Here is a 13,228-nt window from a genome sequence, read left to right on the forward strand (position 1 = left end):
ATTTTTAAAAATTACCAAATTCCAAAGTGTATACATGTTTAATAAACCTTCTGAATGTAGGATGAAGCTCTCTACACCAACATTCCACACAAAGATGGACTACAAGCCGTCAGGAACAGTATCCTCCGACAATGTCATGGCAAACCTGGTGGCTGAGCTTTGTGACTTTGTCCTCACCCACAACTATTTCAGATTTGGGGACGATTTATACCTTCAAGTCAGCGGCACTGCTATGGGTACCCGCATAGCCCCACAGTATGCCAACATTTTTATGGCAGACTTAGAACAACACTTCCTCAGCTCTCGTCCCCTAGCGTCCCTACTCTACTTGCACTACATTGATGACATCTTCCTCATCTGGACCCATGGGAAGGAGGCCCTTGAGGAATTCCATCAGGATTTCAACAATTTCCACCCCACCATCAACCTCAGTCAGGACCAGTCCACACAAGAGATCCACTTCCTGGACACTACAGTGCAAATAAGTGATGGTCACATAAACACCACCCGATACCGGAAACCTACTGACCACTATACTTACCTACATGCCTCCAGCTTTCACCCAGACCACATCACAAGATCCATTGTCTACAGCCAAGCCCTAAGATACAACCGCATTTGCTCCAATCCCTCAGACAGAGAAAAAAAAACCTACAGGATCGCTATCAAGCATTCTTAAAACTACAATACCCACCTGCTGAAGTGAAGAAACAGATTGACAGAGCCAGAAGGGTACCCTGAAGTCACCTACTACAGGACAAGCCCAACAAAGAAAGTAACAGAACGCCACTAGTCATCACCTACAGCCCCCAACTGAAAACCTCTCCAGCGCATCATCGAGGATCTACAACCTATCCTGAAGGACAATCCCTCACTCTCACAGATGTTGGGAGACAGGCCAGTCCTCGCTTACAGACAGCCCCCCAACCTAAAGCAAATACGCACCAGCAACTACACACCACACAACAAAAACACTAACCAAGGAACCACTCCCTGCAACAAACCCCGTTGCCAACTCTGTCTGCATATCTATTCAAGAGACACCATCATAGGACCTAACCACATCAGCCATACCATCAGGGACTTGTTCACCTGCACATCTACCAATGTGATATATGCCATCATGTACCAGCAATGCCCCTCTGCCTGTACATTGGCCAAACCGGACAGTCTCTATGCAAAAGAATAAATGGACACAAATCAGACATCAAGAATTGTAACATTCAAAAACCAGTAGGAGAACACTTCAATCGCCCTGGACACTCAATAACAGACTTAAAAGTGGCCATTCTTCAACAACAACAAAAAAACTTCAAAAACAGACTTCAGCGAGAAACTGCAGAACTGGAATTAATTTGCAAACTTGACACCATCAAATTAGGCCTGAATAAAGACTGGGAGTGGCTGGGTCACTACAAAAAGTAATTTTCCCTCTGTTGATACTCTCACCTTCTTGTCAACTGTTGGGAATGGGCCACATCCACCCGGATTGAATTGGCCTCATTAGCACTGACCCCCCCACTTGGTAAGGCAACTCCCATCTTTTCATGTGCTGTATATTTATACCTGCTTAATGTATTTTCCACACCATGCATCTGATGAAGTGGGTTATAGCCCATGAAAGCTTATGACCAAATACATTTGTTAGCCTCTAAGGTGCCACAAGGACTCCTCATTGTTTTTGCTGATACAAACTAACAGGGCTACACCTCTGAAACCTCCTAACGCACTAAATGTAAATCAACCTCTATGCCTCCCTGTGATTTGGGAATGTGGTGTATGGCTCTATGTTTATATTTCAATGGAACCATGGTATTCTTTTCTTGGCCTTTACAGTTGTTATTTCTTGGAGTTGGCTGCTGCCACTTTAATGGGGAAATGAAATATATTGATTTAGGCTTGTGTTCCAAACCTTAACTCCTCTTTATTCTCTGCAAAATTTAGAATGTCCATCTTAGGGGAAATTCCAATATTTCAAACTTTTGTTTTCATTCCAAAACAGGATGAAAACGTGGAACTGTTGCAATTTTTCACGGAGTGAAATATTCCCAAAATGGTTGATTCGGAAATGTCAAAATGTTTCCTTTTGACATTTTTGGTTGAAACAAAATGTTTTGACATTCCAAAAGCTAAAGGTTTCATTTCGGTTTGTTGACTTGACCTGAAACAATTTATCTGAAGTCAGTTCAACATTAAATTTCATTCTCCCATTGCGGCACATTGCCTCGTGGGAGTTTTAGTTTGGGAGCCTGATGGCTCCATTCTCCCCTATTGGCCAGGTTTCCAAGCCTAAATAACAGCCCAGTGACACAGACTCCAATAAGCCAAATATTAAGAACAAAACAGATCCCTTTTTGGTTTTGTTTTATTTTTTGATTGCTCTGAGCAAGAGGTCTGGTCAAGCCTTCCAGCAGGTGCTGGAGGCATTTTGTACTGGCTGGCTGGTGCTTATGGGGTGTGCTTTGATTGGCAGGTTCGGGCTTCTGCCTCCAAGGAGCTCCAGCAGAAGTGAAACCCATTGTCATGGATTTGCAGACTTTCCCTGGGAAGAAGGTGGTCAATTTCAGTGGAAAATTCCCAGTTAGTGCTACTTACAGCTATGTTGCTGTTTTTTTAATTATTCCCCTTAGAAATGGATGAAGTACAATTGTCTAGAGAGCATATGCATATTGTTAGGAGCTGAGTGAAACCTTGTTATGGGTTAAGTTAAAAAAAACCTCATTCAAATTGATGTCTGAACACACGCTTCACTTACAATCATAGTGAGACACAATTAAGGGCCACGCCTCAAACAAGACCTAATAGAGTGTGACCAGAAAATAGCACCAGGTGGGTGGGGAGTTCCACTGGGGATTGTGACTGTGTCTGGGTAGTGTGACCCTGGATAAAGCTGGAGAGAGAAAAAAGCTGGGTCTGTTGGCTAATGAGGCTTGGCGCTGTAAGCTAAGGCCAAGTCTACACTACCACGTATGTCAGCAAAACTTATGTTGCCCAGTGTGTGAAAAAAACCACCCCCCTGAGCAACATAAATCACACCTGTATAAGTGGTAGCATGCACAGTGCTAGGATGACAGGAGAGCTTCTCCCGCTGACATAGCCACCGCTGCTCATGGGGGTGGTTTTAAACATGTCGACGGGAGAACTCTCTCCCCTCGGCATAGAGTAGCTACTCGAGAGATCTTACAGCAGCGCTCTAGTGTAGATGTGGCCTAAGAAACTGCTCCTCTTGTTTTTGGTTCCTCCTGCATTTGGAGAAGCAGGACTTGGTCCATTCCTTGCAAATAAACAAGATTGCATCTCAGGTCTGGTCTATACTACCCGCCTGAATCGGCGGGTAGAAATCGACCTCTCGGGGATCGATTTATCGCGTCCCGTCAGGACGCGACAATCGATCCCCGAATCGGCGCTCTAACTCCACCAGGGGAGGTGGTAGTAAGCGCCACCGACAAAAAGCCGCAGAAGTCGATTTTGCCGCCGTCCTCACAACGGGGTAAGTCGGCTGTGATACGTCGAATTCAGCTACGCTATTCACGTAGCTGAATTTGCGTATCTTAAATCGACTCGCCCCTGTAGTGTAGATGTACCCAAAGAGAATACCAGACTCCATCAGTGTCTACTTCCAACCGGAACATCCCAGAGCCCTCAAATTTGACTAGCTGCTCAAGTCCAAAAGAGGCAACATTATCATCAGAAATAAAGAGGACAGATTTTGCTCTACGTGCACACCTCACTGGTTGTACAATTCTTACGTGATAACTCAAGATTTATATTTCAGAGCTGACAAGCAGGCCAGGACCCCATGGTGCAAACATATAGTAAAGGACAGTCCATGTCACAAAGAACTTACAGCCGAAACTGAAAATAGATTGTGGCCCTAAATCTTATGTAAGACCCCTTGCTTGTATTGACATGACAAATATAGTTACAGCTTTAATCTTGACAAAGAAGCTAAAAGGTTAGTTTACCTGACCTATAAGCTATTTGGTTTGACATTCTATATCTTGCCATCAATAAACTTCAGAATTAAGTGTACTTGTTGTTCATTCCTAGTTTCTAAGGAACCTACCTGCTTTATATACACACATCCATAGTTGTGAGAGCTTGTTTTGCTAGATATGAGAGCAGAGATTTATCAGATCAGCAATTCCCAAATAGTGATCTGCAAAAGAGCTGGCTGGCCGCAAGGACCTGATGTGCGTAACTCCCACTGAAAGGTACGAGAGAGGTCCTGGAGGCCAAATTTAGGCTGATAAGTAAGAGATTAAAGTCGATGACATCCATAGTAGCCTTCTCTGAAATGCTTCCAGTTCCACGAGGAGGGCCAGTTAGACAGGCAGAACTGCAGGGTCTCAACGCACAGATGAGAAGATGGTGTAGGTAGATGGCATTTAGATTTATTAGGAACTGGGGAACCTTTTAGGAAAGAGGGAGCCTGTACAGGAAGGATGGGCTCCACCTAAACCAAAACAGAACCAGATTGCTGGCATGTAAAATTTAAAAGGTCGTAGAAGAGTTTTTAAACTAAGGGCTAGAGGAAAGCTGTCAGGTGCTGAGGAGCGTGCGGTTTGGACAGAGACATCTTGTAGAGGAGGATCTATTAATGGGAAATGAATGTCATTCACTTCCATCACATGAAGGCAGACAACTAAAAAGTGACAAATTTTATAAGTGCTTATATACAAATGTTAGAAGTTTAAATGCCAAGATTGTGAACTTGAGATTTTACCATACTAATTTCCTCCTACTGTTACTCACACCTTCTTGTCAACTGTTTGAAATGGGCCACCCTCATTACCACTACAAAAGCGATTTTTCCTCCCTTGGTATCCTACTGTTAATTGAATTGTCCCGTTAGACTGACCCCCCACCTGGTAACTCCCATCTTTTCATGTACTGTGTATATATATATATACCTGCTACTGTATTTTCCACTCCATGCATCTGGTGAAGTGGGTTCTAGCCCACAAAAGCTTATGCCCAAATAAATTTGTTAGTCTCTAAGGTGCCACAAGGACTCCTCGTTGTTTTTGCTGGTATTAAATTAGTGTATTGATATAATGGGAGTCACAGAAACTTAGTGGGATGATGACAATCAATGGGACATGGCAATACTAGGGTACAAAACATATAGGAATGACAGTGCTAGTGGGGGAGTGGCACTATATGTGAAAGAAAGCATAGAGTCAATTATAGTAAAAATCTTAAATGAATCAAACAGTACCATAGATCTCTATGGATAGAATTCCCATGCTTGAGTAATACGAGTATGGCAGTAGGAATATACTAACAACCACCTGACCGTGATGGTGATCATGAAATGCTCGGGGAGATTAGAGAGGCTATAAAGATTGAAAACAATAATAACAGGGGATTTCAACTATCCCAATATCGACTAGGTACATGTCACCTCAGGACAGGATGCAAAGATAATTTCTAGACACCATTAATGACTGTTTCTTGGAGCTGCTAGTCCTGGAACCCACAAGGGGAGAGGCAATTCTTGATTTAGTCCTAAGTGGAGCTCAGGATCTGGTCCAAGAGGTGAATATAGCTGAACTGCTCAGTAATAGCGACCATAATATAATTAAATTTAACATCAACCTGCCCCGGTGAAAGGGAGAAATATCAAAGAAACCCACCACCGTATAATTTAAATTTAGAAAGGAGAACTACTCAAAAAATGAGGAAGCCAGATAAATGGATTTAAAGGAACAGTCACAAGAGTGCAATGCCTGCAAGCTGCAAGGAAACTCTTTAAAAACACCATAGTAGAAGCTCAAATTAAATGTATACCCCAAAGAAAATAGTAAGAGAACTCAAAAAATGCCACCCTGGCTAAGCAGCACAGTAAAAGAGGCCATTACAGGCAAAAAGCCATCCTTTAAAAATTGGAAGTCAGATCCTATTGAGGAAAATAGAAAGGAGCATAAACTCTGGCGAGTCAAAAAGAATTTGAAGAGCAACTTGCAAAAGACAAAAAAAAAAATTGCTGTTAGTTTTTGAAAGAACATCAGAAGCAGGAAGCCTGCCCAACAGTCAGTGGGGCCACTGGATGACCAAGGTGCTAAAGGAGCACACAAGGAAGACAAGACCATTGTGGAGAAGCTAAATGCATTCTTTGATCAGTCTTCACTGCAGAGGATGTGAGGGAGATTCCCACACCTGAGCCATTCTTTTTAGGTCATGGAACTGACTCGGACTGAGGTGTCAATGGAGGAGTTTTGGAACACATTGATAAATTACACAGCAATAAGTCACTAGGACCTGATGATATTCACCCAAGGGTTCTGAAGGAATTTAAATTTGAAATTGCAGAACTACTAACTGTGGTATGTAACCTATCATTTAAACCAGCTTCTGTACCAAATGACGGGAGGATAGCTAATGTGACACCAATTTCTAAAAGAGAGTCTCCAGAGGCAATCCTGGCAACTACAGGCCAGTAAACCTAATTTCAGTACCAGGCAAATTGGTTGAAACTATAGTAAAGAACATAATTATCAGACACATAGATGTACACAATTTATTGGGGGAAGGGTCAACACATATGAGAAGAAATTAAAAAGACTGACTGTTCAGCTCGCTGGGTTCAAAAAGAATTAGATAGAATTAGATGGAGGATAGGTCCATCAATAGCTATTAGCCAAGATGATCAGAGATGCAACCTCATACTCTGGGTACCCCAAGCCTCTGACTGCCAGATGCTGGGACTAGATGACAGGGGATGGATCACTTGATAACTGCCCTGTTCTGATCATTCCCTTTGAAGTATCTGACGTTGGCACTGTTGGAAGACGGGATACTGACCTTGATGGACCATTGGTCTGACACAGTATGGTGATTCTTATGAAATCAATGGAAGCTGGATTTAAGCACAGGCTTAAGTGCTTTGCTAAATTACATTAACAGACACCTAAAATATTTAAAGCAAATGTTAACAAACCTGGATGCCCAAAATTTGGCTCCCAAACCCATATTTAGATGCCTACTTAGATTGTAAACTGTTTGAGGCAGGGACCAACTTTTTGTTCTGTGTTTGTACCGCACTTAGCACTGTGGGTGTCATGGTCTAGGTCTCCTAGGCACCCCCTCTTTCTTCTTGTAGCCTTAGTATAATCTATGTGAGGTTGGGTAGGACTCATTCCATGGATTTCTTTGGAATGTTTTCCGGCTGGCTGCACATCTGACCCCTACCCTCCTCTCTTTTTTCAACAAAGCTTGGGACTGGCTAAGGCACTATGGCAATTTAAATAATTATTTTCAAAGGTGCTGAGCAACTCTGTCTCCCACTGACTTTATGGGAAGTTGCTGGGTGGGACCTAACTTTCTGAGCCTAAGTTTGAAACATTTGGCCTAAGTACATTCCTAGCATATGCATTTGTTCTAATTGCCACAGGGATATTATTGTATTCTGAAAGGGAGGGGAGGTGGTCCCAGCAATCCCAAAAAGAAGGGCAGGTGTCCATGAGACAATCTCTAGAAAAATGTGCTCCACACTACAATAGGATTAAGAAACCCTGCCCCAAGTTACTCGTTAAACCTTTGCAAGGTCTCTTTCCTTATGAAGGGCAGAGCCTCAGGTGGTATAAATTGTGATAGGGCCACTGGGCCATAGGCCCATGACAGAGACATGACTGGCTAACTTGACAAAGTTGTCCTATGCAGTCTAGCATATTACTAAGCTGCCCTCCACTAGAGATAATGAGTGAGGCTTTTTTTTTAATTGGAACAATTAAGTCATTTATTTGGTAGGTTTGATGCTTCAAAGGATGCACAAATACATGATGAGTTACAGATGTCACCATTTCTAAATGAACTCACCAGTAAGTAGCTTTGTTTTGTTACCCATGAAAGCTCATCAGGTGTTCTACAATGTAAAATGTCACTGCGCTGAATCAATTCTTTACAGAGATGATATGCCTCTCTGAATGCAGACAACAGCCTTTGTTTGCTGTCTAATTGTTTCCCTCATTGTGAGGGCTGAAAGAAGTCATCCTGATCAAGTTTTCCTTAAAGAGAAACAACTGACTTTCGTGGGGGCTGATTTACAATCACCCTCCCCACCATAATTTGCCCCCTTGTTTTGTGCTCTAATGGAAATATGCTGTTGGGTGTTTCCTGTGGTTATGTGTTGCACATTGGTTTGTTTGTTTTTTTAAAGTGAAGTACGATTTTCAAGGGGAATACAGTCCCAAGGTACATTAAGTTATGCTGGAGTTCTAGAGTGTGATGTGTTGGGGGAATAGATTATTCACATAACTAGAACGATTGATGTCTATGCCTCCCCCAATCCCATACAACCCTCTCCTCCATGACTATACTGGCTTCTCTACACCTCATCTGGTTCCATGCCTTTTTTCCAGTCTCCTGCTCCCATATTATCATCCTGTGCCCTTCCATACCCTCCGTTAATCCCAGTCCCCTGCCTTTTTTCAATACCTGTGATCTGTCGCCCCACAACACTGTGCATATCTCCCTGTGCCTCACCAGTTGCCTGCTGCCCCAAGTGCCTCCCCAAGTGCCTCCACTTACTGTTTTCCCAGAAACTTTTCTACCCATTCCAAGCCCAGACAACATGCCTCCATTCCATCCTTCCGTATCTCACAATCCACGGCTCCGCCATTGTCCTGCCCCCGTATCCATATTCCCCGTATCCCTTCCTAGACTCTTTCCGATTCCCCTGCTCTTCCCTAACTCCCACTACATCAGTGCCCCTCTGGCTTAGTGCAGCCTCTGCAGCAGCTCAGCCTGGACTCAGCAGGAGGTCAATTTATATCTGGAAATGTTAAAAACTAGTTTGAAACGGCTCTGTATTCCTCTGAAGGTAGCTCTGCATGTACATGGCCTGGGCTGTAGCCAAGCCTAAAAGAAGGTTTTAAAAAATTTACACTGTTAAACTAGATCCACTTAGAATGGTTTTTAACCTTCAAACACTAGTTAAAAGACAGGCTATTAAAGTCACTGGTGTTACTCCAAATTCACACGATCACATCATGATCAGATGCTGGCCCACAGACTTCAGTTCAAGGCTGGTTTTTAACATTCATTTTTATGTGCCAGAAATGTTCATTGAAAAACACCTGCTTCACTGATGATCAGTCACTGCCTATAGGCAGTTGTTATGTGGAACAAAATGAACCTGGAGTAATAGTGTGAAATCTGCTTTCTTAGTCATCTGCCTGCAACACTGCCATAAAACCCCTTTGCACAATCAAAAGTGGCTATTGGGGTGGGGAGAGCATTCAACTCACATTATTAATTAAAGTTATTAAAAGTTCTATAACACTGAAAAGGAAAAAAGAAAGAGACCAGTCTCCTCTCACTGTGCTCTGGTTAACTGAAATGTAGTCTAGCTGGATCTAGTTGTGAAATTCAGCTGGCTGGATCCAGACAAGGTGAATAAGACAAGTAGGTCTATTACCCCTGTGTTCAAGCACTCTGCACTAGCTGGCAGTTAACTTCCAGATGAAGCTGAAGGTGCAGGGAACATCCACAAACTTTTCAAATGTGGGTCCCTAACGTGAGACACCAAAATCCAGATCTAAGCAAAAATTGTCTGAATTTCAGAGGTGCTGAATGGCTGTAGCTCCTGCTGATATTCAGGACACTTTCCTTTAGATCCTTAACTATAGATTTGGGGACCTAATTTTTAGTCATCCACAACTGAAAGGTTTAACCTAAATGGCCTAGAGCTTAGCTACCTCAAGGGGTGTCTCTCCCTTTTTGAGCCACAATTCCACCTGCTTTTGGCTGGGACTCTGACGTTAACCATCTCAAGGACAAAGCTTCAGAGAGCCAGGAGGGATAGCTCAGTGGTTTGAGCATTAGCCTGCTAAAACCAGGGTTACGAGTTCAATCCTTGAGGGGGCCACTTAGGGATCTGGGGCAAAATCAGTACTTGGTCCTGCTAGTGAAGGCAGGGGGCTGGACTCGATGACCTACCAAGGTCCCTTCCAGTTCTGGGAGATAGGATAGGAGCAGTCTTGGGAATTGTCCCTGCTTGCCTCTAGATTTTGCTCCTGCCAGGTCTAAGTCTAAGCTTGGTCCCATTCAGAAAATTAAGGTGCACCATTCTGTCCAGGTAGTTTGCTAGCTGGTGGCTCCCTCCCCACCAGCATTCAGCCTACTGGTAAGGTTTTCACCATGCCTGACTTTAAAGTTGAGCTGTTCTTGGGTATTAGCTCCCTACACGGTAAATGGGAAAATGGTTTCCCTTATCATCTAAGCCATGGCTAGAGGGCCAGATCTCAAGTTGATGGTCTGAGCTATTCAAACAACAGGAAAAATACTGTGAACATTTTGGTTGAAGTTTTTCCCTTTGTCATAAATATTTTTCAATGAACATTTTATGCCATCTCTGGAGAGGGTCAGAAAACAGAAGCCATTATTGGTGGCGATTTTCTAGCTGTATCTTGTGATGGTGACTCCCTATAAATGCTCCTAATAAAAGAAAGTCCTCTTAGCAGTAGTCCAGACTTTGAATGGCACTCTATAGACTAATGAAATCCTTTGAGTGGTTTGATTTTAAAAAGAAAGAATTGATTCACTAGGCTGCAGTAGCCAAGAAAAGCAGGTGATGCCATAGGAAAGGAACCTGAAACCTACTACAAGAGGAACAACAATGGCGCTAAATTGCTAGGGGCCAAATCCTGCAAACTCTTAAGCATGCACATAACTTTACTCAAAGGAGTAGCCTCACTGGGAATGTCTACACTGCAAGTGGGAGCAAGCCCCCCAGCCCAGGTAGACAGACATGCACTAGCACACTAAAAATAGCAGTGTGGGTGTTGCAGCTCCAGTGGAGACTCAGGGCTGGCCACCCAAGCTTAGACTCTTCAGGGTCAGGTGGGCTTGAGAGCCTGTGTGCCACCCAAACCACAATGTCTACACTGCTATTTTTAGCACGTTAGCTCAAGGGGAGCTAGCGCAAGACTGTCTACCCAGGCTGGGAGGTTTGCTCCCAGCTGCAGTGTAGTCATAGTGGGATAGGGTGACCAGACAGCAAGTGTGAAAAATCAGGACAGGAGGTGGGGGTAATAGTAGCCTATATCAGAAAAAGACCCCAAAATCGGGACTGTCCCTATAAAATCGGGACATCTGGTCACCCTATAGCGGGACGACTCATGGGAGCAAATTTACTCACCGGTATGTTTGCAGGATTGGGCCACAGGCATGTGCAGTAACTTTCATTCAGTCTTGAGCCCCAGCTTTGCAATCAAGTGTTGCAGGTACGTGCTTTCACCTGCACAGACTTATTTAGATGCCTAAATAGGAGATTTAATTGGGATACCATGTGGGTGCAAGAGTCTGCCTGTGCAGATCTGGCTGCAGAGACAGGGCTTGGTTGCAAAGGTCAGGAAAAATCACACTAAAATACCTAGTAATCCAGAGCCTCTCTCCTTTTTATGGAGCTAGATATCTGGTTGGTCTTCTGCTGTGGTGCTGTAACCAACACACAGTAGGACCATACAAAGCCCTACCACACCCAGCACCCCCACACTGGTTCTGAGGCCCAGGGAGCCCAGATGTTGGGCTGGATTTTGCCATTTCCACTGTTTCTCACTGTAGCTCACTTAGGCCATAAAAAGTTTTACAGGGTCTGATTTCTTCTTATTGTAAATGGCAAAACAACAACTTCTCAACCAAGCAAATGACAAGTCAGTCTCCTTCCCTTAGTCCCAAAACTTGGGGAGCAGCTGGGACCTTTCTGGCGAATAAGGCACTGTCGTGATTCTCGGTGGAATTAAAATAGACACTGTAACAGACAGCTCTACCCAGGGCTAGTTAGGTCAGAGAGCATAAGCAGAAAAGTATCATCTTACATTCTAGAAAAATGCTATCCAGTTTAATTATCTGTGCCTGAATTGAAAAATTCCTCTCAGGGATACAGACTAGCCAAGTGTCTCTTATGAAAAGGCTGTTCAAGGTAAGTCAGAGAAAGTAGGTTCAAAACCACCACTTGTGAATTGCAAGAAGGTAATGATTATACGTGAGATCTTATTTTTTAATACGGCTCAGTGGATAGTAACAGCCAGCTTGCCAAATCCCTGGGTACTAACTCCTGGCCAGCTAGCTCACAATTACAGAGCAGACTGTGGGCTCATTTCTACAGAAAGCTCTTGCAATAACTTTACATTTAGAATCAGAGTCGCTGTAACGGCTTCACAGTTGTTAAATGGAGCTTCTTGTTGGTTTGTTGGGCTGAAACTGAAAAAAACCTCTTTGACTTCAGGAGTGAGCCCAATAACTTTTTCACTATTAAACAAGGGCTGGATTATAACCCTACAATGCAGCCTGAGTAAAGGTTAGCTGTACAATAAGCACCATACTGCTGCCCAAAGCCAACTTCAGTGGCTTACTCCTGAGAACCCCCTTCTCTGAGCTACCTCAAGCCTCACACTTGAGGTGATTAATTTCAGTGTCCTAGGTCAACACAGGTGCTGAGGTGTGTCAGACAGGGAGAGGGGTGCCTTGGAGTAGCTGGCCCCTAAACTATATAGGTCAAAATTTTCCAATTTATTTAGGAAATCAATTCCAGACTTAGTAAGGCTGATAGAAATTTTTCCATTGAAACAGTTTTTTTGATGGAAAATTGGGTTTTCAACTAAAGTACTTTTTTTTTTTTCAGTGTCTGCTTTTACTGGAAATCGTTGATTGTCTGGTGGCGGGGTGGGAGTAGAAAAACAGAATGTCTGAAAACTGAAAAGGGAGTCTGGCCATAAAGGAGCACAAGGCACTTGAACTACCGCTCCCCTGAGGCAACACAGGAGCATTTCTGAATTGAAATATCTCCGAGGGTTGATTTTTCTGCAAAAAGTGAAAATTTTCAGATTTTAGATTTTTTTCCTTTTTGTTAAAATATTCCATAGGAAAAATAAATCCTACCACCTCTCATATTTAAACAACTAAATAAGACTGGCCTGATTTTCAGAGGTCCCAAGTAGCCATCCCTCCCACTGAGAATGGGTGATCAAAATTATTCAGTGAACACTTACAAATGAATTCCCAGGAATCAGGATCAGTTTATGAATGAGTCAGAAATAGAAAACTGGGCTAATTTAGCGATATTATTTGCAGCACATAATTTGATCAGTTCTTCTTAAAGATAAGGTAACACCATCAAAAAATTTTACTGAACTGGCACGTGCTGAAGAAAGAGTCCCTGGCTATTCCACTAGGGTTACCATATTTTAATTTAAAAAAAGGAGGACACTCCACGCCCCAACTC

Source organism: Terrapene carolina, unplaced genomic scaffold, assembly GCF_002925995.2.
Source record: "Terrapene carolina triunguis isolate 2854851 unplaced genomic scaffold, T_m_triunguis-2.0 Scaffold34029, whole genome shotgun sequence".
Classification (NCBI taxonomy): Eukaryota; Metazoa; Chordata; order Testudines; family Emydidae; genus Terrapene; species Terrapene triunguis.